At 40.7% G+C, this 27,167-nt stretch overlaps 1 long non-coding RNA gene across 1 annotated transcript in view; it reads right to left on the minus strand.

Annotated features, from left to right (window-relative positions):
* The window catches only part of LOC120406560, a 34,888-nt gene extending 30,587 nt beyond the window's left edge, over nucleotides 1-4,301 (minus strand). Inside the window, exon 1 of the long non-coding RNA XR_005599349.1 lies at nucleotides 4,233-4,301. This is a non-coding gene — a long non-coding RNA (uncharacterized LOC120406560). The remainder of the gene's footprint in view (nucleotides 1-4,232) is intronic.
* Between the last annotated feature and the right edge of the window lie 22,866 nt (nucleotides 4,302-27,167).

Below are 27,167 nucleotides of genomic sequence, written 5' to 3' on the forward strand. Positions count from 1 at the left end.
TGTAAAAAAATCAGTCTTTGCAAAGCATTGGGATTTTGTGTGTGTCACATCAAGTTCAAAATGTCCAAGGTTTAAGGACCTAGCAGAATAAACTGTTCATGCTGCCAAATATGCACTTAGGACAATCAACCTCATATACCTGTGGTTGCATGCAGGCATAGACCCCAAGAAAGCAGCAATCAGCCATTCTGTCAGTGATAGGTAAATGCCTGAATAGAGTACCAGTGCAACTACTTTTACTTTGAATAAGCTGAAAATTTGTGTAAAAAAAAAAAATGCAGAAAAGATGATATGACAAGACAACAAAACCACTAGTTAATGGATAATGTTCTCTATATTTTTCTGGGGGTGATGTAATAAGGCCTTAGATTACTTATCTATGAGAAAGCTGTGCCGATTTTAGTTACATTGGTGTATCCTAGGGGTAGGCAACCTATGGCACATGTGCCGAAGGCAGCACAGTAGCTGATTTTCAGTGGCACTCACACTGCCCGGGTCCTGGCCACTGGTCTGGGGGGCTCTGCATTTTAATGTAATTTAATTTTAAATGAAGTTTCTTAAACATTTTAAAAACCTTATTTACTTTACATAAAACTTTAGTTATATATTATAGACTTATAGAAAGAGACCTTCTAAAAAGGTTAAAATGTATTACTGGCATGCAAAACCTCAAATTAGAGTGAATAAATGAAGACTCGGCACACCACTTCTGAAAGGTTGCCGACTCCTGGTATAAAGAAAACAGTTTCATATTACTGAGATTAAAAACCATCACTGCAACATATATATATAAATAAAAAAGTGTGGAATCATAATGAGGAGCACACATTATTTCTGTAGTGCCGACCCCTGGTGTATCCCCTTTTACAGACACTTTTTTGTTTATGAAGTTAGCTTAAACTATTTAAGCTAAGTTCTTTCCCATTGTTTCCTTAGGTAAATCACTCCCTCAACTGATAATGTTATTGGTTGTATAACTCACAGACAGTGTAATTTGATTCCCCCCTGCCCCAACATTTAGCATACATATCTCCTTGACAAAACTGGCCTGCAAGGAGGCTCCAAAGAAGCTCTTCCTGCAAAATATGGAGGGCAGTTTCTTCTTTCATCAAAACAGGATGTATGTGATGGGTAGGGAGGGGCAGCTCTTCCTCTACTAAAAGAATACTCACTCTTATGGCAGTTTAGGATGGAGCAGGGCCGCCCAGATGATTCAGGGGGCCTGGGACAAAGCCCGGGAGCTGCAGCGCTTGTACTCATCCGGTGGCAGTCTGGGTCTTTGGCGGCATTTCGGCGGTGGGGGGGGGGCTTTCAGTGCTGCCGAAGACCCGGAGCGACTGAAGGGCCCCCCCACCGCTGAAATGCCAGACAAAGACCCGGCCTGCCGCCGGGCCAGGGCTCGCGGGGCCCCTACAGGGCTGGGGCAAATTCCCCACTTGCTTCCCCCACCTCGGTGGCCATGGGATGGAGACACAGCGTGCTTTATCTAGCTATTTAACACTGGCTGATCAGAGTTACCTGCCTTGACAGGAATAGTGTGCATTCCATCAGTGTGGTCATCCTAACCTTCCTGTCTAGTCTGGATATCTAGTGATGCCCCTTAAGCTTGAAACTCCATTTCTGAACTGATCCATAAGGTCATTCCCCTCTTTCTTCAAATCTCTCTTCAGGACTTACCCTTGCTGCGATGTTTATAAAAAGGCTAGTTTAAAAGCCCAGCATAAGGATAGTTGGCACATTATTTTTAATATGCTTTGATTTTGCAAGTGTATATAGGAGCTGTGCATGTTTGATAGTAACTTTCCTTGTGCCCTTCATGCTAATCTCACTGGGGCTAGGATCATGGTTTCATATATGTATGTACAGCACCTACAACAATGGTCCCACAATCCTGAATTGGGCTTCTGACTGCTATTGTAATGCAAATAGCAAAGCTACATGCTGCCATCTAAGAATCAATTAATTCTTCATAAACTGTTGAATGTTGCAAAAGGGATTCAGTAACAGCCTGATCTTTTAGTATTACCGGGGTAAACATCAGCCTAAGGAAAGTCAATGCACAGGCCGTAGTAAAAGTACTTCCAAAAATTTTAGACACACCCAAGCAATAACATGTTCTTATCAAGATACTGTAACTTGTCTGCCAGTTTTGCATTGTTGAGGTGGAGTGAAATTTCACTCCACCTGTATCATGCAGTAAAAAATTATTCACAAATATGCAACTTTCCTAATAATGCTGTTTATAAGATTGAAGATAAAGATAAGGCATCACTACTGAACAAAGACAGCTGTGATTAAAACATTAACAAGAGTTTGCACAAAGTAAATGAATGTGCAGCATGCACTTGCAATGATAGCCACATCTGCTTAAAGGGTGAACTGCTACCAGCTTTAAATACTAATACATTGCACTTAATTGTGTAAAAGATTTCAAGGCACTTCAAAAAAAGAGTAAGAAATTTAAATTGAGTCTAGATTTATTTGCACCCATAAAATTCCACCTGCAAATTATAGGCCCCCTTTCTTCTGAAGAAACACACACATTTTATCACCTGGAATTAGCAGAAAAGACAGTTCTTATTCTTTAGCAGAAGCTTTCAGAGAGTCCACCTCTTTTCATTAGCTGGTTGTCCTGTACTTAAATACTTGTCAGTGAATTTGACAATCTAATTGAAGGCACATATTAATCCTATATTTACTACTACTGCAGTCAATCAACCAATAGAATTGATAGAATAGCAGCTCATCAGAATCTTCATTGGTAATTGCCAAATACTGACCTACCTTAGAATTTTCTTTAGCACTGATCATGCTCCCAATGAAGTCAATGACAAAATAATTAATTTCTATAGGTGCAGAATTGGGCCTTTTAAATAAAAATGGGAGTTTGCAGCACACTGAAAATTTAACTCTACTAGATATGTTTAACTATTCCTTTACAACTTACTTTATCATAATAGCAGGAATATTTAATTAGCACTTTAAGTTGAGCACAGTTTCAAGGGAAAGGGATAGATAATAAAACAGAATAATAATGCCACTATATAAATCCATGGTACTCCCACACCTTGAATACTGTAGTAGTGCTGGTTGCCTTATCTAAAAAGAAAGCTGAAATTGGAAAAAGTGCAGAGAAGGGCAGCAAAAATGATTATAGGTATGGAAGAGCTTCCATATGAAAAGAAATTAAAGAGACAGATTGGTCATCTTAGAATAGAAAGAACTAAGGGAGGGAATATAATAGAAGTCTATAAAATCATGAATGGTATGGCAAAAGTGAGTAGGGAAGTGTTATTTACCCTTTCATACAACACAAGAGCTAAGGAGAATCCTATTAAATTAATAGGCAGCAGATTTAAAAACAATGTACTACATACAACACAGTCAACCTGTGGAACTCATTGTAGTGGGATATTATGAAAGCCAAATGTATGATTGGTTTAAAAAAGGGTTAGATAAATTCATTGAGGATGGGGTCATCAATGGCTATTAGCCAAAAGGGTCAGGGACATAAACCTATGCACCAGGTGTCCCTAAGCTTCCAACTGCCAGAAGCTAAGACTGAATGACAGGAGAGGGCTCACTAGAAATTGCCCTGTTCTGTTTGTTCCCTCTGATGTATATGGCATTGGCCACTGTCAGACACAGGATACTAGACTAGATGATCCAGTATGGTCATTCATATGTTCTGGGAAAAAGTTGCTACAATAAAGTAATATTTCTTCCCTTTACTGGGCCTTAGATACCCTATTCTCTAAAAACATATAATGCCAATGAATGTGGTATGAAGTGCCAAAGTAATCACAATAGCTGGTGTAAGTATGCTTACTGAGGAAAATACAATCTATTTTTACCTTTGCAGCTGACCTAGATAATTGATAATGAAGGGCTTCATCATAAACAGATTACAGCATCCCTGAAGCATTAAATTTATTTCAGAATTATCTTCCAGGATCCACAGAGAGGTAATTTGTAATTATAAAAAGTTAACTCTGCTGTTTACTTATTAATGAATACTGAAAAAATATTATGGTGTATTTCATATGATTGGATATTTTAAAAGTCAATGGCATAAGCAGTGGGGCATTCTTGCTGAGATTGAAAGGTAAATTAAGAGTCATATTTGCACAGTATTATATCTGTGTTGGTTTCAAAGGTCAAACAATAACAATATAAAAAAATGTAAAGTAGAGAATATTGTTAGACTTCTGTATCCATAGGCTACTTCCTACCTTATCTTCTCTTGCTGTTTTTCCTCACTGCAACCACTTTCTGCTCTCAGCTGATGGGCTTTATACAGGTCCCTCCTGTTCCTGTCCAGCTGATCCTCATCTCTAATTAGTCCTTGCTCACTGGGTGCTCCTCCAGGTGCAACCTAGGCAGTTAATATGTCCCCCTAGCCACCTTAATTCCTCCAGGCCTTGTGTGGGACAGACACCCCATTGTGTGTGTGCGCGTATGAGAGAGAGAGATCATTATTGCTCTCTCTATTAGTACTATCATATAAGTGCATGCTAAGGTGCTACAATTTAAGTCATGTACTACTAGATGAAACAGTATAGCCAAAATTCTTAAAAAAGAATAATTTGATTTAGACATTAAAAGATTTTCAATTATGGCACCAGAGCTGAAAAGTGAGCAGAAGTTAATATTACCAAATGGTATTCCTTGCACATATCTGCTTCTTCATTCATTTAAAAATGTTAAAGAAAGGCGGAAGATGCTACTGGGCCCAGTTAAAATTTAACTATATTTAATATAGCTTGTGACATTAAGGGATCATACTATTAAGCATTCAGAATACAGAAAATGTAACAGTTAAAGTTGCACATAAAACTTATTTTTGTCTTCTTGTGGCCTATGTATTAAAATGTATTAAAATATACTTTTCAATTATACTATCACTTATTGCTCAAATAATTCAATATAACGTTTACAAATGTATTGCAAACCTTATTCACACATCAGTCTTTTATAGAAAAATGCATTGTTACAATAGTACAATGTATTTTTATAGGTTTAGACACTTTATGTAACATCTCTACTCTCTAAGCCACATACTATACGTTTTATTTTTCACTAAACAGCAGGGCATTCCTTTAGATGGAATTTAGGGTTGGAGACAATTAATTACAAAGCTAATTTAGTGGGCCATGATCCTGAAAACCCTTAAAGAGGTGCTTAGTTTTAAGCATGTGCGTAGCCTCAATGAAATTAATGGAACTACTCATGTGCCTAAAGACAAGGGTTTGCAGGACCAGGGCCTTATTGTGTAGTGTTGCACAAATGTGTACTTTCCCTGTAAATTACTTTCCTGGACTCTCTGGCACACAGTGCAGTACACAGTAGTATTGAGATTGAAGGGGAAAACGTATGTAATTTTCACAGAGCTATAGTCGTATTTTCCCTTATGTATCTCACTCAAGACAGTCCCTCCAGCAGCACAATGCCCTTTGTTTCCACTCTGAGGCACTGCAACAGTGATGACTCAGAGAACATTGATACCTGCTGATGATTCACCAGCTTTGGTGGTGTTTAGAGATCTTCCTCTACAGTTATTTGATACAGCCAGGGCCGGCTTTAGGCCGATTCCCCCGCACCTAAGAGGGCATCATGCCAGGGCCCCGCGCCTTAGGTGCCTTTTTAATATTTTTTTTACTCACCCAGCGGCAGTCCGCTCCGGGGGTCTTCGGCGGCATTTAGGCGGCGGGGGATCCACTCCAGGGGGTCTTCGGTGGCATTTCGGCAGTGGGGGGGGTCCTTTGGTGCCACGGAAGACCCAGAGCGGACTCCCCACCGCAGAAGAGCCGCCGAAGCCCTGGACCACCACCAGGTATTCAAATCGGGCCCCGCAGTTCATAAAGCTGGCCCTGGATACAGCCTGGTCCTTGTCAAATTTCATGTAAAAAACAATAATGTAGCATTTTGTTCATATTGCAGGAAAACACCAGAATAGCTTTCCCAGTCAATAGGTTTGGAACCTGTGACATTAGGCCTCTAGAGAGGATCCCACTTCTTTGGTTCCAAAATTGTTCTCAGGTGATCCTTGAAACTATTAAGGCTTTTTGAGTCAATGCATCAACAAGTAATTTTATGTTCTCCCCCCAGTTGAACTCTCCTGCATCTCACTGAAATCCCCGAAACGAACTGAAGCTTTGTTTTTCTGTTCAAATAAAATTTAAAGACTATTCCAGAACTGTCAGGCTACAAGGCCATAAAATGCCTTATCTCCACTGGAAATCAATTTGATCAAATGAAGCCTTTATGCCATGTGACAGTTTTGTACTGTCATACATTTTTGGCATAAATAGTAGTTACTATTCCCTCATAATAGTCTTGTTGCTAATTTCACCCTCTCAAGTGCCAAACAGTAGTGGTCCCTTGTCCACAAAGCAGCTCACAATTCAGTATAAGGGGATGGATGCAGGCTGTGATTCTGTCACACTTACATGTTAAATAAAAAGATGAGCCACATCAACTACAGCCATAAGTTTCACTGGGGCCAGTACCCACAACTCCCAGTGAATTCAACAGAAGCATCCATCTTTTCTGAAAACCAGACCTTGTGGTACCACCATCTGAGGCGGGTGGCTGGGAGATGTCTGTTAGAAAAATGAGTGATAGATGAATATTTTTCCAGGAGAGATTGAGAAATGTAGCAAGTGGGCTGTCCCGTGCTTTATTATTCATAGATGACAAGTATGTAACAGTTATTACATTTTTTTCTTACAAGGGAAGTTTCAGATTAACAGCTGTAAACATTTATAAAATCCACTCACCTGACCCAAAAGCTATTTAAATCAATGGGAGTCCCTCTAGTGAATACAGCAGGCTTTGGCTCCTGCCACTTATGCAAACCAGCCTGTCATAAAGAGTAAAGGTATGACAATACCAATTAACTAAATGTAGGCAGTGGTTTTTCTTCTGGCATTGGTGTGATAAGGTGGATAGGAGAATGTTACTTTTTTGGTGGGGTGGGTTGGATTGTTTTATGGACATTTGGTGAGCTTGAAGTTTTGTTTGTAGTTGTTTTAATGATGATTTTGTTAATGAACGTGATCGAACACAGCCTCTGACATTTAACATATTCAGCAGTACTCTGTGGTCATCCTCTTCTATCAACAAAGCAGTGCTCTAATACAGTTTAAAGGAAGAATTAATGGGAATGAAAATAATTCTAACCAAGTAATTAACATTTAGAGCTGTTCAAACTGTAACATTTTCTGGGTCACACAGTGACCAGTATTCTCTAGGGGCTATCAGATTTCTTGCTAATGGACCAGAGTACAAAGTTAATTAATCACTTATAGAATTAAGCCAACTCTGGGACTAATGATGGCATTTCCATATAAATAAATAAATAAATAAATACATTGCCATTAAGCAAACAAATGCAGCATTTTAGAACTTGTTTTACTTCACCCAACCAGAATTGCATTCTTCCCAAAGATGACAAACCTCACTTTCTAATTCTTCACGCCAAATCTTAACATCTCGATTGACAGGCCAGATTGTGTCTTGCAAAAAAACAAACAAACCAAAGAAACCCCTGACCAAACAAAAAAAACACACCCCGTCAGGATGGAGAACTTTGTGAGGATCACTAACATGATGCCCTTCCCCACACTCCACAGAACAGAACAAGTTCAGACTTCAAATTCATTGGATCTCTCAGTACTGCTAAAGACAGAGGTGTCTGCATTGAAATCATGCTGGTAACATCTCCAACCTATGGCTGTCCCTGGAATCACACATTTAGGGGGTTCTTATACCATAGAACTCCAGTGGAAGAGAAACCTTGCAAAGCAAAACCAATGAGTTTTGAATAGTTCCAAGTACATATAAAAGCCATGATTCTTGTCTCAGTTACACCAGTTTATATCAGGAGTAAGTCTACAGAAGTCAATGGAGAAAAACCAGTGTAAAACTAACGGGAGTGAAAAGATAATCAGGCCCATTGGTTCATTCATAGTTAGAAAAATATAGCTCAGCTTGGGTCACCAATTTTCAAAGTTTAGATCTACAATAACAGTTATCTCTGGGATGAGATTTAGGTTGAGAAATTATATACCAAGATTTTGTTTTAAATACAGGAAAACATTGAATAAAGGCTTTGGAGAACACTCGTTGCTATTTCAGGTAAAAAAAGCTGACTTTTAAAACATTAAGTAATTGAGAGTCAGTCTAACATGGGACTGTTCTGATTTTATTAAAAAAACCACAAATTAATTATTTGGTCTTAAAGAGTGACTCTATTACTATTATTTGTTTTATTGAGGTATTACCTCGTGCACAAATTGAGGGCTGAGGTGCCACTGTGCTAGGCACTGTACAAATACAGTCTTTGCTGCAAAAACGTCATCTAGAGCTAAAAATCTGGAGAGGATTTAAACTTGAACCTACCTGATTGTGCTCAGAAATCAGGCACACATCTGAAGCCAATCATTAATACCCCAAATTCACTGTGTCCTGAATTTTATACTCACAGATAATTGTTGGTGCAAAACTAGATGTTGGATTGACACCCTGTTAATATATTAATTTTATACAAGACTGATTAATTAGGGCCAATTTTTGTTCGGTTACACCAGTGGAAATCCAGACTGACTTCAGGGGACTTTCTTCAGATTTATATCAGTGTAAATGAGAGCAGAAATCAACAGAATTTTTTATTGTCCTACCAGAATGGTAAATTTTCCGGAATAATGTGTGATCTGTTTTATCAGTTCTCTCAGTCTGTGTTGGGATATCTCTGTCCTCTCTCTGAACCAAAACCTGACATTCTTGTGAGATTATTACTTAGAGAAAATTGGGGGATCTGGTTATTCCGCAAAGAACCACTTGTTGAGCACATCCTGAAGATGGCACAGGCAGATTTCCCTCTTTCACCATAGAGGGGGGAGTTGAAGGGAGTAAGATCACAATGGAGGCAGGGCCACAGGGATATCTGTTATTCTTACCCTCAAACCGTATGGAACTACAGTAACTCCTCATTTAAAGTCGTCCTGGTTAACGTTGTTTCGTTGTTACGTTGCTGATCAATTAGGGAACATGCTCATTTAAAGTTGTGCAATGCTCCCTTCTAACATCATTTGGCAGCTGCCTGCTTTGTCCACTGGTTGCAGGAAGAGCAGCCTGTTGCTGGTGGAGGCTTGGAACCAGGGTGGACCGGCAGCCCCACTATCAGTTCCCTGCTCTCCTAAGTTCCCTGTGCAGCAGCTGCCCAGCAGGCTATCAGTTGCTTGCAATTCAGCTGTCCCTTCCCACACTGCCATGTGCTGCTCCTGCCCTCTGCCTTGGAGCTGCTCCCCGAGACTCCTGCTTGCTGTGCGGGGGGAAGAGGAGGAATGGGGGGCTGTCAGGGTGTCCCCTTCCCCCCCTGCTCTTGCACCCCGCTTACCCCATCTTCCATAGAGCAGGGGACATACACGACAGGGCTCAGGATGGAGGGAGCTTCCTGGCAGCAGTTGCGGTCTCAGCAAGCTGATCTAATTAACAAGGCAGTGTACTTAAGAGTAGGGTCAGCGTATTTAAAGGGGAAATGCACATCTCTCTCTCTCACACACATGGTGGGTGTCTCTGTCTGAGATGCTGTCTCCCCTCCCTCCATTCCTGCTGCCTTGTAGAGTGTGAGAGTTAACCCTTGAGGGCTCAGCCAATTGCTAGTTCATCATTTAGCAGTAAGGCATTTCCTGGGAAATATCCCACCCTCTGACTCCTCCACCTCAACCAAGCTTCACAGTCATAATCACTGTGTACCAGTATTAATTTTTTTATTTAAAAAACTTATACTGCGTGTGTGTGTGTATGTATATATATATACAAATATAGTCTTTTGTCTGGTGAAAAAAATTTCCCTTGAACCTAACCCCCTCATTTACATTAATTCATATGGGGAAATTGGATTTGCTTAATATCGTTTCACTTAAAGTCACATTTTTCAGGAACATAACTATAACGTTAAGTGAGGAGTTACTGTAATTAGGTAAATTATTAATACAGGTTATGTCCACCTGCTGTGCACCCAGGGGCAGGGAAAGAGGAAGCACAACTGCTGGACCTGTTTATAAAGTGGAGATATGAACTTCACTGCTCACAAGGGTCCTGCATGTGTTGATTCTGTTGTGGATCATCAGTGGTTTCAGTAGCCGAGTTGGTGCCTTCACAAGGCCCGCTTATTATGCTCCCCAAGCCTGCCTTCTCCAACCACCTCAGGTTCAGGGAGGAAGCCAGAGGAATGGGTAGGCTTCTTTGTGGATTTGAGGCAGGAGCTTCCCTGCCTCTGGGAATCCTGGCTCCATCCACCTTTCAGTGGATTAAGGGAGACAGAGCAGTTTTGAAGGGAATCGGTAGGTCACCACAGTCTGTTCATTAACCTGGAGGGAGAACCTCCAGTCCCCTCTTAGTGAATATGGATTAATGGAGGCGAGTGAGCAGAGAACAGAGATGCCCCCATCCAGAAAATACCACCCAATAGCACTCTAAGTAGAAACTGGAAACCTTACTTAAAAGACTCCCCCAAAATTGACAGAAAGTATTAAATAATTTGGTTTTGATTTTTTTCCAAAATAAGTATATAAGCTGTAAAGGTCTCATCACAGGAAATAAAAATAAAAAAAATCACAACCTGACCTACGGACCCACTAATGCATCTCCTTAGTAATCCATTTTCCTGGCAGACAGTTTTAAGAAACATGGCATGATTTTTCCTCAATAACTGTAGAAAGTTGAATGTGCCTAATTAAAAAGTCTTAAGCATTACTGAGAAATTTGACTCTAGACTTGCAGGAGAACAATATAGAGAAATCAACCTGAAGAGGCAAAATTTCCTGTTTGCAAAGTAAAAACTCATGCAGGTGAAACTGTGTGTGGCAAGACACTGCAGGGAATTAAAATGAGCTGGTCCTCAGTGATTTTATTTCTATCTTGCATACATATATTTAAAACCTAGTCACAGTCCAGAGGAAATAGTGTCCCAGGGAAAAATACTCCATTTTTGTTAGCACTTCCAACATTTAACACTGAATAGAAATGCACAGTGCTGTTAACCACGAGAATTAAGGATTAAGTCACTCAAAGAAGATAGTGTATCTGGAAGAAAATAAGCCTGAGATACTAATGACTAATTCTCTTTGGTCAAATCAAAGATTCTTACCGTATATATTTGAAAGTAACTTGGGAATCAATCACAACATGATTATAGAAGAGCAAAATTCTCAAGTTATTATTTAATAAGATGTTCTAGGTTTGTATTCTCCCTGATGAGTATTGTGTTGGTTAAAGTTTGAGTTAGAGTCTGCAGAGAATTTAATCTCTCTTCCTGTATTTCACATTTCTTACTAAAAGCATCAACAAAGTCTGCCTGTTTTCAAACAAAATACCACTTTATTAAGTGAGGTTTATAAATTGCCTAACTTCCTTAAAGGAGTATGAGCCATGCACTGCACTACATGAAATCCTCTTTTTCCACCAATAAATCTGCAGACTCAATTACATTCAAAACTACATTAAAAGAATCACAATAATTGTGCAACCTTAATTCAGCCTGCTTGTGCATCTGCATTATGATAATCTTTAGTCACACAATGTTTTTTCCACAGGACCATACTGTGTATCAGGCACCTTTGCAACATTGGCAGCTGGTGCCCAAAATAAGGGGTAGATCTGGGGCTCACAATTAGATAACAGCAACCAGCAAATGATTTGTGGGATGGGGAAGTCAGAAATAATTTCTGATCTCCCAAATAAAATCAGACAACTAAATAGTGTGGGGTCTTTCTCCTCCCTCAACAAATACGTTCTCCTCTCCCAAATTAGGTCTTTGGCTAACTTCCACCGTAGTTCACCTGCTCTTCCTGAAACTGATCTAGCAGCTCTCCTCTGCTCCCTGTCTTCTTCCCCTCACCAGGTCATAGGTCCCTTTGCCTCCCTGTTTTTGGCTTCCCCTCATATGGTCAGAGGGCTCAACATGCAACAAATGTTTGGGGACAGTCTTTAGACATATGTTAATTCCCTCAAATTAACTGGTAATAAATGAACTTCAGTAAAAACTCTAGTGTAGACAATCCCCATGGCCTTGTCTTCACAAGGAAAAAAAGTGCATTTTAAATATGTTTTGAGCAAACCTGTAAAAACTAGCTCATGTTCAAGTCCTACTAAAGATGAGGCTGCTGTAGTTTTAACCCATGTTAGCTGTTTGAGGTAAACGCTAGGGGAGAACAACATGCAATCATAGTTTGAGTATCTGCACTATCTATCATGAGCGGTGTCTCATTTTCAGAGCTCACATGGTCAAAGGTTATTTTATGAGTAGAGTTTGGGAGAGTTGCACCACCTTTGCCCCCAAGTCCCCTGTCCCATCTGACAAGGTAAGAAAATGACCTTTGCTTAAAAAACCCACTAGTTTTAATAGCCTTTTCAACCAGTCTTTCAAATCATGTGAAAAATTAAACAGATCTGTTGACACAGGAGGGAACAAAGTCTCTCTCAGTACTGAAGTCCCTCTGGAGAAGGTACAGAGTTCTGTAGGAGATACACCAGCTACATCAGAAAGATAACTAGCTGGGAGTTCAAACTAACCTTGATGCCTCTGGCTGCCATTGTCTAAGTTCCTGTGGTGGGATGGAAATGTTCTCCCTTCAGCTGAAAGAGGAAGGAGAGAATGAAAAGAATGTCTGAGCTGTAGAATGCTCCCCAAATTCTGCATTACATGCAGGTCTTGTATGGTGTGCAATAAATAAGGCCTGGGAGCCACACTTTCAAGTCTACTCAGTTTCTATCTGTGCTATGTGAAACATGAGGATAAAAAGTAATATTGAACAGATGCCTCATTTACTGACCACCCTCCATCCTGTGCACTGACTGAGGCAGGGTACTGTGGAGGAAAACTGTTATCAAGATTATTTGGGACCCTCCTGTATCTCTGACATACTTCATCACAGGAGATGACACAATAAGGCTATGACGTCAGTAGCTTACGTCCAGTTGCTGCTTGGCAGTCCTATAACATTCTCATCTCCAAGAGCAGCATAAGCATATAAAGCTGTTGAAATTTCATTCAAGAACTGGATCGGGGTCATCAAACAAAGTTATGGAAAAAGGAAAGGGACCCAGATGAACAGCAGAGAAAGAAGCATCATGGGAGAAGAAAAAAGGTAATTGCCACAGAGAATCATGTAGGGGAAAGAGGAACCACAAGGGATTGCATGCAGAAGGAACCATGAGAAATTGTGAACTGGAGGATATAGGGGGACCCTGAGGGATTGGGTGCCAGAGCATGAAGATGAGGGACACTGAGGGATCATGCACCAGAGCTGGAGGAAGAGGAACTTGGATGAATAGCATGAGAAAGGAGGAGGAAGACAAGACACCAACAGATCGCATGCCAGATCAAGAGGAGTAGGGATCATGATGGATCACATGCTTGTGGAGGATGCAGAGGATGGACTGTGTGGGATCATGCACCAGAAGGAGAGGGATTCACACATGAAAGGAGGAGGGTCTGCAAGGGATCATGTGCCAGAAGAGATAGGACCATGAGGAATCATGTGCCTGAGGAGGATGTACTGAGCAGGACTGCAAGAGATTGTACACTGGAGAAGGAGGAGGGAACATGAGGGATCATACATCAGGACAGGAGCAGGGGCGGCTCCAGACCCCAGCACGCCAAGTGCGTGCTTGGGGTGGCATGCCGCGGGGGGCGCTCTGCCGGTCACCGGGAGGGCAGCAGGTGGCTCTGGTGGACCTCCCGCAGGCGTGCCTGTGGAGGATCCGGTGGAGCCGCGGGACCAGCAGACCCTCCGCAGGCACGCCTGCGGGACGTCCACCGGAGCCGCGGGACTGGCGACTGGCAGAGCGCCTCCCGTGGCATGCCGCACTGCTTGGGGCGGCGAAATGTCTAGAGCCGCCCCTGGACAGGAGGACAAGGAATGACTGTGTAGGATCATGTGCCGCAGGAGGAGGACAGATCATGTACCATAGAGGGAGGACAGATTGCACATCAGGAGGAGGGTCAGCAAAGGACTGTGTTCTAGTGGAGGAAGGACAAATTTCCAGTGCTCTAAAGATGGGGCAGAGAGAGGGAATGGGGTGCTAGTGAAAATTGGATCCTATAATGGGAAGTGTGTGGGAAACTTATAATGGGAGGTGTCAATAACAGCTCTGCTTATAGTATATGGAATTAAGAACAGCTGAGATACTAAATGCCACATGTGCCTCAACCTGTGATCAGTCCTAGGATCTTAGGGAGTCCTCTCTGGCCAAGAGAGGCTAAAGGATCTCTGAAGAAGAGGAGCATATTGATGGTTGTTCCTCTGTTTTAAAACATTAGCATCTCATGCTTTGGCTTGAAGCAAATTGAAGACTCCATGGATGAGATTTTTTTTAAAGGAATTCTATTACGATTTAAGTAGAACACTGAGGTTTGGCACTCTTCTAGCCAATCAAATTGGAGGACATACAAGAGGCAGTTTTCAATTGAGACACAAGTAATACATCTCCTTCTGGGTTAGCCACAGATGGTTCCTTTTTGGGGAGGAGGGAGGCACGGCATCACTGTGGTTGTGTGCAGCATTTGCACACTGTCACTTGGTTGTTCACTCTTACATCTGGCTGTGAGTGAGCAGACAGAATACAAGATAATCTAATACGTTTAGTTTAATTGCCATTTCATTTGCTTCATGTGAAGATAAATATATTGACTGGGGAAAGTATTTGATTGCCACTAAGCAAATCTAGAGATGTAATGAAATGATATAAGATAATCACTCAGGAATTGGGGACACTCATGTTTTCGTTTAGTCCTAGAGTCCTCTGAGGTACAATTAGTTCATAAAAACTTTATCCTTTATTACTTAATTAATTCAACCACTCCACTCTTATTGACCTGAGGGACTGCTACTTAAGCCTTCCCGGAAGGACACAATGAATTTGCATGGGGAAGATAACCAAACCCTGTTAGTGGATTATTGGTTTTTACACTTATTGTTAGTAATAGCCTTTTAAAAGAATTTGAAATTAGAAGCAAATATATTTTAAATAGTTTAATTATGTAACTTTTAGTGTATAGAATTTTAGCGGTTTTAATTATTTTTATTAAGGCTTCTAAATATGTTTGACATAATATTATAATAGCTATAGTTTTTAACTACTAATACATTAATACCTAAAGAAATTCCATTTCATCAGGAGAAAATACCGAGACTAAGTTAGCAAGGCTTGAGAATTAACTAGTATGATGCAATACTTTTCTGTATATTTCATACTTGTTTAACTTGAACAAATAGGCTTGGATATGGAGTTATTAAAAACATGTTTCCATTGAGAACTTTGCTATTGACTTCAGTTGGAGCTGGATCAGGCTCTAGTCTATGAACATATGGTAACTGTTTTATTAACTCAAGATTAAAGGCAAGATTCTGCACTGTAAAGTGGAGAGGCCACACTGTGGCTGAATTCCCTCCCAACTTCCTGGAAGGAATTCAGGTGGTGTCACTCAAAAATCCTTTTGGGGGCTTCCAGATACCTGATGTTTAGGAAGTACAGGATCAAGGCCCTGTTCTCAGCACAACCCTTTTCAGACAGGTAACACCCTTGGGAGGGGTGGAGATGGAGCAGATATTGAGGAATGCACTGTCATTCTACACAGCTTCTTCAAGAGAGCTGTTGGGTGGGAGAAAAGTTCCTTTTGTCCTAATCTTTCTGCCCCCATGCAGCGTCTTCCCAGAATATGGTCCTAAAAGCATATTTTCAGAACAAAGTACCTGCACCATTTGTTTACGGTCTTCAGTAGTTGGTTCAGCATAAAGTGACATTTCACAAACCTCTTAAGTGGATATTTGGTTTAACCCAATTGTATTAGATTACTGCACAGACCTCCCAGAGTATTTAACTGTAGTAAGTGCATGTGACAGGTCACACATACATATTAATATATGTATATTATTAATGTACTTTGTGGACACCTTTCAAGCTCCTATTAAAGTGAACGGGAATATTGCCTGAATAAGAATTGTGTAGTGGGGCCCTGCATATAATCGTAACTTCACCTCAGTGGGCACTTACAAAGCAGTCTATCCCACTTAAGGGTGGTGTGGAGAGATCATTGCTGTGGGTGGGGACCTCTTTGGAGGCAGGAGGCCATAATGATACAGTCCTGTGGCATGGCTGAGTTCTACCCAGATGCTTAGGTGCCTGCACAAAGGTGCTCTAGTCAGCTTTTTTTGGTGGAAGTGAGGGTGAATTTTATCCAACGTATTCAAGCAGTATCTACTACCATTATTTCTCATGAAAATAAATCTTGGTAAGTGGTTACAATATCTGTTGGAGCTAGAGTAAAATTAATTGACCTTTGAAGTTAAAATTAGTTGAAGGAACAAATGTCTTAAGCAAACTATCATTTTGAAATATAGAACAAGTTTTTTTGATATGAAAATGGCTAGTCCTGTCACTTTCTTTCCATTATGCATGTTGTTCCCTCCCAAAGAAGTGTATTGGAATGTCTACCAAGTATCCTTTCACCAATTTCTGTATCTTTAGGAAACAAAATGCATCTATTAAATAATACAGTTCCAAATATTGTACACTGTGTCTAATTCTGTAATTTTCCCACATGGAGACCTGTTGGTGGGTTTTGAATTAGTCAATGGCTATGAAACATATTGGGAACTATGCTATTGGCCAGATCCTGCCATCCTTACTCATGATGAGTAATGCCTTACTTCACCAGTAATCCCATTGATTTAAATGGGGTACTCATGGAGTAAGGCAATAGGCACCATGAGTAGGCATGGCAGAATCCAGCCTAAAGTAAGGACTTCACTTAAAATAAATTAGGTGGCATGTAAGTAATTTAAAATCTTTTTAAATTCTCCATTAGCTGATTTCAAACATAAGTAGGGGAAGTGACAACTCTTGCTCATATGTGGTAGGCCACTCTCCCCCTTTTTACTTTAGCTACATGCATATATTAGGGCCTCTTTTAAAAAGCCTCGCTCCAGCCACCCTAATATCTTGTGCTTTCTGATCTCTTTCCTAAAGTGCAGGGACTTCTCAAAAATTCTGCTGCTATAGGTCCTCCTACAGGAATGTGCACTACAAGCCTGGTGCATTAGAGCAGCTACTCTGTCTAGGATTTTATATTGCACTCAAACACATGGTATCTGAATGTCCTGCCTGTATATTTCATATGGAAGATTGATTGCCATTCTAAGTGGCTGACAGTGAGGAGGTGTAGCCTCCCTCAGAGATAGATCAGGAGGGATGGCCATGCATGCCTACAACATGAAAGCACATTTTTTCTAACTTTGATTTCATTTTTCTGAATGAGACCGTACCCCAGTGCTGTCAGTTGGTGTGCATGTATGTGCTCTCTGTGTGCTGTCCCAGCTCTGCACACTAACACATGTACACCCATTACAATAGACCAGTCAGTCAGCGATGGGACTCTCCACTGCCCCCGAGGCTGGACAAAGGGTTAAGACAAGGTACTTCAACATTTATAGATTGAGATAAACAACTTACATACCACCTAATGTGTTTCAGTCATGACATCTGCTTGTTACCTCCCTTGTACCTTGCTCCAGCTCTCTTAGGCAAAACATCCCTATTTATCACTCCTTTCAAACCCTCTTATCTGGTGTTATGTCAGGATGTACCTGGGCTAATCATCTGGAATGTGTACACACATACCCAGTAGTAGTTGCATCTTATGAGTGCCTGTGTTTTAGCAACACTAGCAGTACCTTTGCCAAAGTCATATGTTGGACAGTGAACTTGCAAGCATCTACTCTAATACACGGCCTTCAGGGCTCACATCAGTCCTTGTGCTCCAGGGTCTCTCTCTCTACTATACCCAAGTCCTCCAGTGATAGAGCAACCACTGACAAACACAGCAATTGAACAAGAAATGTAGGAAATATCCACTCAAAAAGAAGCTGCCAGCCAGATGTGCTTTGGGAGGGGGAGATGGAAAGAAAGAATCTGAAGTGTAATATGGCATGCAGTTTATATGCTGCTGTACAACCAGATTTAAGGTTGCCATAGTTACTGGACTGCTGTTACAGCAGCTGCTATGATTCACTAGATTTATATTGTCACAACTACATTGGGATATGGCAGGCAGGATTTTCTAAGCTACTGTGCCCAGTAACAGCAATTTTTTAGTACAACAAACAAAAGCAGTTCTATGTTAACTCATAGTCTTAGTAGCCAAGCAGTCCTATTTCCATAGTACAGGCAAAGACAGATTAATCCGTTTTGTTGCCCTCAGCAGAGACTAAAACTATTACCCTTGGCTTTGTGTACCTACAAGCAGGCAGCTAGCAGTTCTCCCCTCCCATCTACCCACTCACTTGATTCTGTTGCTGCTTCTGGTTCTGGCATGAAATTAAACTTAAATTGGAGAAATAGCAAAGTGATCAGAGACCTTTGGAACATAACCAATTCCACAACTGAGTCAAATCATTTTGAAAATATAAATATTTCCCTCCACCCCTCATTTACTTTTATTGCACGGCTAGAGCCTGTAGAAGCCGTGAGATACATACAGTTAATCATAGGAGAATTCATTCATTCATTCATTCAAGAGACTCACATTCTTACATTTCATGACTTCACTACATACATAAAGCCAAGTCACCTGGTATAAAGAGCAAACTACACAGTCTAATTCACTTTGAGCACTGATGTTTGGGTTTTCCCCGCTGACCATGGCTTGCATCACGCATCTTACTCTTGGTCAATGATTTCACTGAGTATCCTGTCCTTATGCTATCGATTGCTCATGTGAAGCGGGGGAGGGGGAGGAGGGGTTGTCTCAGACAGCCGTAGCCCTTCTAAGCAGGAACCAAACCACCTCTTCAGCAGGTCAGCATTGTCTTTCTGCTCCACTGATCCATTGCTTATGAAGTGTTCCTTTTAAGCAGTTACCAGAGATCTTTCCAGACTCATTTGTCATCTTGTTCTACGGGTTTTAGGGAAAGTTACAATAAAAGTCCAACCTCGCAAATGGATTTCATAAGGAATTGTGCAAGCGTCAGCTATGAGTGGCTGCCATAGAAGAGCAGGTTATATAAGCAACACATGCTGAATGCTGACTTTTGCCCTTGAGATTTCAGATAATGTTTATATTTCCCAACAGTGAGTAATGGTTCTGCAGTGCTGCTTGAATCTGTATTTTTTTTGCAGTCTTTGGCCCCACTATATACAGCATACAGTGTGCAAGCACAGAGTCACAGATGGGTATCAAGTTTGGTGATTTGTAGAGTGCTCATAATTTTTGACGTGACCCGTTCGTTACTTTTTGAATGTTTATTCAATTTACCTTGTTCTAGTAATCAGAACTGGAAATCAAAAGAATAGGTTTATTGTTCACATTTCATTGTATGCTATGCCATGATTCTAGCCAGGTCAGAAATGCCAAGAATTGTAGTTCTTTTGCCTCTGGCACTGGCTGAAACCGTGCAGTGCAGAGAACATTTAAAAAACAACAACAGAAAAGCAAACAAAACAACCACAAAAAATCTTTTCCAAACTAGTTCAAACCACCCATGGTCAGGTTTCTCTCTTATTTTATCCTAACTCTTCTGCACATTCTAATCATAATATCAACAATTTTCTAAGAGCAGATTTTTCTCCAAAGGGGCTAAATCCTCTCAAGAACATAAGAATGGCAATAATGGGTGTCATGGGGTCTACTCACCACTAGGGGCACCTCCTCCTAGCTGCTCTAGGGATTAGGTCCTTCCAGATCTGGGGATGCCATCTGCCACTCACTACCATCCCTGCTGCCACTCTCCTCTCCGTGACTCCAGATGCTCTTTCTTCATGACTTAGCCCTCTAGCCAGGTCACTATATGTGTTTTCCAGTTCTGGCGTATCAAAGTCTTTCTTTACTAGCAATCTCTGGCAGTATTAACATTCACTGCTCCATAGTGCCATTTCCTCAGCAAGTGGCAAGGGAACTTTGGCCCATCCTCTACTCTGGGTTCCAACTCAGGATCCTTCTAATCATCAGCCAAAGATTGTTTCCTCCTGGACCTTACCGCCTATCCATGAGCCCTTGTCTTCTGGCTCTCCCACTCGTTGGGTTTGCCATCCTCAGAACTCCCTAGGGAGTAACTGTGGGCTATTTATCTCTGTAGCCCCAAACACTGCTTTCCTACAGCCCCCTCTGCTATGAGCTTCCTACCTCTATAAATCCAGCCCAGATCGTTCCCCCTCAGCTGGGCTCCCTCATTCAGTCAGGGGATACCCTAAACCACCTGATTCCCCTCAGATATGGCCTATCAGATTAATTGGCCCCCTTCTTAGCCTACATTAACCCTTTCAGGATTAGTGTGGGATGAAAACACCCCATCGCATTGGGTCAGACCAATGGTCCATCTAGCCCAGTATCCTGTCTTCTCTCAATAACAGATACTTCAAAGGGAATGAACATTTTACCCTCTGTTGTCCAGTCCCAGTACCTGGCAGTCAGCTTTAGGAACACCCAGAGAATGTGGTTGCATCCCTGACCATCTTGGATAATAGCCACTGATGGACCTGTCCTCCATATCCTATCCTCTTCATTGGGTAATAAGCTCTTCATAAATGCCTTTCCCAGGAGGGTTAGAAAAATATTTGTACATGCTAATTAAACCTCATATAGTAAGAATATAATAGTTATGTAAACAAATTGCACTAATAGAATTGCAACTTTGAACTCAATGAGAGTCATCCTGCTAATTGAAGTAACACTTTTCAATTTCCCTTTGCAATTGGCATGGCTAAAGTAATTTCCTGTTGTGCTTTATGCTGAATGTTTTACAGCTCAATTAAACTCTCTCCCAGAAAAATGAACAGCTGAGACATAAATCCAGTTGCCAAAGTGGTCTCAAATCATAATAATTTCAATAGGAAAGGTAAAACAAAAACCATTTTTTTTCATGCCATTTCACTATAGCATGTCCACTAAGGTAAGTAACTGCACTCTTGGGAAACATTGTCAATATTACAGTATTATTGTTTGCTATTTTGCAAACCTTGTTTTTAACATAAACAATAGCAAGAGTAAAAAGTGAGGCTGGTGTATATACATTTGATCCTCTTAACTCCTCATAGTAACCCCTTTAAATTGTGTTTATACTGAAAAGTTACTATGAAAATGGCACCTGAGGGCTCCATGTTTTTTGTTTCTGTATGGTTCTCATATCATATTTGCTTAGTTTATGAGTAAAACGATAGCTTTCCTAACTACCAACCCTGAAAACTCAGCCTGGGATCTGAAAGTCAACATACATTTGTTTCTGGCTTCCACATTACCACAAGTAACATTTTTTTGCAACTGGAACTTAGTTAAAAATTCCCGGTCAAAACCTTTGTTAAGGTGACACCTAGGTTAAGAGTTCATACTGTATCAACAACAAAAATCTAAAGTTCCTTACAAGAAAGCTATACTGAGTAGTAGTAACAGCCATTAAAAAGCTAAAAAAATTAGTTTAAGCTTAAAGAAACCAAATCATTAGAAAGTATGGACATTCACAGCTAATCCAAATTACCTTAAATTTTCTTCTAGCCCCCATCTTCTTTGTGAGTGAACTATTAAAAACATACCTAGGAGAGCATTAGTTACATTCATACTAAGGCTGATGCTTTTCTCACTACTCTAAGCTTTGCTCTGGTCTCATAACAGTTATAATTTCATGATCTGGGCTTAGAACATTTGTATGTGGGAGACAAACTACCTCAATGTCTAATTACATGTGGATAACTAGCTGGCCTTTGGAATCTTAGTCCTTGATCCTGAAAGTCACTGAGCTTCTCCAGTATTTCACAAGACTGGGCTATTAGGCTTCTATCCTGCAAGAAGCTTTTTATGGAGCTGCCATCTTGAGGGCTGCAGGAAGGGTGCATATCCCCTAAGAATCACAGTGAGGGGGCCTCAAGAAGCACAGGGAATGAAATTCCTGTCCCGAGGCAAGTTATAAAAATTTCAGAGGGATCATGGGGGTGTGCAGCACATCTTGAGCCTTCTCTTTGCTCCCTTCTGGTGGATCTCCTGAGATTCAAGTAAGGAAACCTACTTCCCCAGTTGTCTGGAGATGCACAGAAGCAGGGCTCCATCAGGGTAACTTAAGTCTCTCAAAGAATAATTGTGGCCATTGGCGGCACCTCCAACTCCCATGGTCATTAGGAGACTCGTTAGTTCTGACATAGCCCCCATGCCTTGCAAGCTTTCAGGGTTGGAGGGTCCAACTGGTTCATCCACCAGTGAACCTTAAGATAATCGTCAGGGCCCAACTAAAATACACCACTTCTTTCCTCCTGCAGACCATAGAAAATGTATTTATTATCCACAGTAGGCTAAAACTGGGTCATTGGTCACTTAACAAGTCTAAACAGGAACATCAGTCTCCTAGTCAGGATCTGCTAAGTGTAGAAAAGCTTCCAGTGAGTGGGGTGATTATAAGGAACTCCAATGAGACTGTTGGTTTTGTGGACAGTGGGGGTCCTACGGAGTCTAGTGCAGGGTTTCTCAAACAGGGGGCCCGCCAGGGGCTTTCCCTACACAAGCGGCGATCCCTGTTTGAGAAACCCTGGCATAGTGAGGCTTGCATGGGGTAAAGGCAACAAGCATCCAAAGGCTTGCAGTGGAATATACATGTTGGGTGACCAGTGAGCCTCTTAAGGTCTGCAGGAGGGGTTGAATGCGCCATTTTGCCCCTGACCTCCATATTTCCCTTCTTCAGTGCTCCCCATTTCGCTTCCTCTTCCCCACTGCAACCCCTCTTTGCCCCAGCTATGGTGGCATCTCCCAAGAACACTCGCTGCTACCATGCCAAACTCTATGTTCTTCCCAGTCCAGCTACACCCACAACAAGTGAGTTCCACAAGACAGAGGGGTTAAGAGCCTACCAAGTGACTTCAGGGATTAGGACCACAGAAATCCTTCTCTTCACCCATCCCCATAGAATAGATGAACTTAATAAATATAACTGTGATTGTGTCCCCACTATACTCTTAATTCTCAAGCTAGTATCTGGCAAAAAAATTCTAGACAAAAATTGCATTACTGGTGATCACTTTTTAGACGTTTTCAATATAATAATGGTTTATGTGCTTAACTTCAGTTTTGGTGGGAAAATCTCCTTCTCCACTGAGAAGTCTCTCTAGCTATGAGTTGATACTAAGAAGTCTCCCTGTTTGGAAAAGGGCTACAGATTTACAGTTTTTAATGAAAGTTTATGCCTCCATCAACTTTTGGCACTGTGGTGAACACCTCTGTTTCTATGTAGTCATAATTCAGGGATCCCTTTGATAAGCCACTTTAGACCTGTAGAAAAATTTGAGTTTGACCCTTGACTTAGAGTATGTCTACACTGCAATTAGACACCTGCAGTTAGCCTGTGCCAGCTGGCTTGGGTTTGTGGGGCTTGGGCTAAGGGGCTGTTTAATTATGGTATAAACATTTGGGCTCAGGCTGCAGCCTGTGCTCTGGGACCCTCCGACCTTGCAGGATGTCTACGCTGCAATTAAACAGCCCCTTAGGCCAAGCACAATGAGCATGGGGCTGTGATGGATTTTTAATTTCAGTATATACATACTCTTAATGCCAACATTCCTTTGTGTAAGGCTTTTAGAAATGGAACCAAAATCAGGCTCAAAATGGAAACTCACTTGCACCCTTAACAAGGTAGATTCTGATGGTGATGCATAAGTGAGAAAAGAACATGGATCCCTCACCGTACCTGGTTGGGCTCTGAACTGATAGGTGTAAAAAGTTGTGAAAGCTTATTTTTAAGTAATCAGATATGACTCAGACTATATACAGAGATCATAACTATTGCATGAGAGGGTGTTATTTTTACATGGCCATAAACCACACATTAGATAGTTCAACAAGCTATGACAATACAGGATTGATTGCTTCATTACAAAATTTAAGATGAAAATATCCAGAAGCATTTCTAGTCAAATTCTTCTCTCATTGTCTTTGTAGTATAGGGAAGCATCAAAGTATTATATTGAATATTAATGTGTGCATCTAAAGTATTAAATAAAACAAATTACCTGCTTTATTCAATAAAAATCTTTAGCCAGGAGTATTTTATAAAACATGGAATTCACTAATAACACAATAGTGCTAAATATAACAATTTTCAAAAGGGATAGATTCACCAGGGAACTTCGGTGTGAGGATGCTGACACTCAGCGCCTGCTTGCTGGATTGGATGCTGCCAGTGAGTTAGGTGGAGGAATGTCTATCTTCTCCCTGTCTGTGCATCGCTTAGGTATCCAGACACTTGAAGTGAGGCTGCAGTGCACATGAGCAAACACAGAAACATAGACACCGAGGGACCTTTTACAGTGAAAATGTAGGCCCTGAGCAAGTTTAGGAGCCTATCGGGGTCAGCAGCAGCTGATCTGGGGTTTTGTGAATCCTAGGGTGCTGATTATGGAATTTAAGTGCCAAAAATGGCAGTTAGTTGCTTAAGTCCTTTTTGTGAGTCTAGCCCTTAGTCTTCTGGAAATACACAGGAAAGTTCTCAAGAATCTCCAATGATAAACAGGGTCCTCCAGTCATCCTTTGGCTCAATGGTATGGTGGTTTTCACAGGTGTCATACAGCTATTGAAGGGAGTTTACCAGATACAACCCTCCTTTGCTGAGCAGGTCTCCCATATAGCGACCACAGATAGGAAGAGAGATGGTTACACAGTAGAAGGAAACGTGATGTGTAGCAACCAATCTGCTCTGCACAACTCCCTGATCCCAGTATCTCTTCTGTGGCACAAGGGCTGTTCTTCTTTCCATGTTGTGCAGGTGGATGGAACATATGATTCACACTGTTTCATACGGCTGTATTTAGTCTGGTTGAAGTGTTATTTTTTTTATTTCAAATATGGTCCTTTTTTCTAAGCAAAAAAAAATATTTTTTTTAATTTTCCATTTCTGGGATGAAACCAGAAAATGAAAAATTGAGTGTGTCTTCAGTTGTTAGTTTCCTGCTCCCCCTTTCTCACTGGCAAAGTAGAAAAAGGGGGACTAAAGAAAAAAAAGAGGTAAAAAGGGGAAAAGTGTGTGTGGGGGAAACGTAAAAATGAAGACTTTGAACAAAAAATTTCAAATAAAATTTGGAGGGCTGTAAAACGGTTTCTTTTCAGAACCTGTAGAAGGGCATAATAGAAATTTTCATGATTTCTCCCCAATCCACTTCCTTTTTTTGACCAGCTCTAGTCATATCACTAACTAAAAATGTTGTTGTGGAATAAAATTTCATATTGCAGGAATAGTGTGACTTTTCATAAGCTGAAAATATTGTTCAGGCATATATTATTTCAAAAAGGATAATTATAACTTCACTGGTTTAGATATTATTGTACTTTTATAATAATAGATATTGTAACATTTTAGAAGAAGCATTGTGAAATGAAAATGCATGCATGCCCTATAATGCAGTCTTGATCAGCATGTATCTTAATGTTCCTCAAAAAATGAGGATTTAAAAGTCAAAATGAAATACCTAAAATTAAATATAGTTTGAGCTTTAAAGGAATTGACTGTGATTTTCAAAAATGGGTTCCTGGAGTGGGATCTTATGGCTATAGTTAGGCATTTAAACAAATAGCCTTATTTTCAAAAGTTCTGGACACTGGACAGTTCCTATTGACTACTGTGAGCTGTCAGGGGCTCAGCACTTTTGAAAGTCAGGCCACTTAATTAGTAGCCTAAATAAGAACTTAGGAACTGAAGTTTATGCAAACATTTTTGAAAATCTTGGCTGTCAACTGAAGGATTTCCAAGTAGCTACAAAATCTTTACATTTTTTAATAACTTTAAGCCAGCATGAATATCACAATAGCTCCATGCCACAGACTGACATAAAGGCTCTTTTTAGAGATGTTATTGTGTCAGACTTTCTTGTGGTAGGTCCTTCTAAAAATATACATTAAACTGATAAAAGTATATTTAAGGAACATTAATATTATGACCAACAGACAAAAGTAAAAAGGTATAATTTTTTTTAAACTGGGATTTGCAACATTAGGGCCAGTCTGTTAAATGTATTTAGGTGTCTAACAATGAATATAGGCATCTAGTGGGATCTTCAAAAGCACTTAGGTGTTTTACTCCCACTGATTTCAACGGAAGACAACTTCCTTAGGCTCCTTTGTAAATCATAGCCTTACTTCTCAAACTGAGCCTCCTCTTCCAAGGAAGTGAGAAGTGCAGATTTGCCCATGCAAAGGTATCCGGTAAGTGCTTACATGCTACAGTGATGGGCACTACAGAAAGTTGTTAACTAAACAGATAGACAGATTTCCTTACAGGGATTTATGAAAAGATTTCCAGACTTGCAAATAATAAACATGCTGGTAAAAGAAATGATTAGGCTAGCTGACTCAAACATAATCCATTATGTACTATTCTGAGAGCTACTGTTATAGCCTAAGGTGAAACATACCTGTAGACATTCTTTTTACGTGGTTTAGAAAAACTGTCTCTAGCAAGGCATAAAGAAAACAATGGACCAAATTCATCCCTGTTCCAACTCCATTGATGTCAATAGAGTTTGTATAGGAATGAATTTGGCTCAATGTCACAAGTAATTTTAAATTGTTTTGCCTTGCTTTATTCTATTAGTAATTAAACGTTGTCATACTTATTCCTAGTTGCTCTTTGTATTGTCTGTGAGGAATATACTTGTTGTAAAATGAGCAGGGATTATTTGCAAATACATATGTCTGAAAATATCGTGGAAATGCATGCTTACAGAAGCACATTTGTGGGAAATTGTAGCTCCAAGTGGACTGGATTATGATCTACAGGGTGAAAGAAGGAATATTCTCTATCCATCTCAGATGTCAGGGTGATTGAAGTTCCCCATGAGAACCAGGGCCTGTGATCTGAAAATTTCTGTTAGTTGTCCGAAGAAAGCGTCATCTACCTCATCCTCCTGGTCTGGTAGTCTATAGCAGACGCCCACCACGACATCACCCTTGTTGCTCTCACCTCTAAACTTAACCCAAAGACTCTCAACAAGCTTTTCTCCAGTTTCATACTGGAGCTCTGAGCAATCATACTACTCTCTTACATACAGTGCAACTCCTCCATCTTTTCTTCTCTGCCTGGCCTTGCTGAACAGTTTATACCCATCCATGACAGTGCTCCAGTCATGTGCGTTACCCC

This window comes from Mauremys reevesii, linkage group 5, assembly GCF_016161935.1.
Source record: "Mauremys reevesii isolate NIE-2019 linkage group 5, ASM1616193v1, whole genome shotgun sequence".
NCBI lineage: Eukaryota > Metazoa > Chordata > Testudines > Geoemydidae > Mauremys > Mauremys reevesii.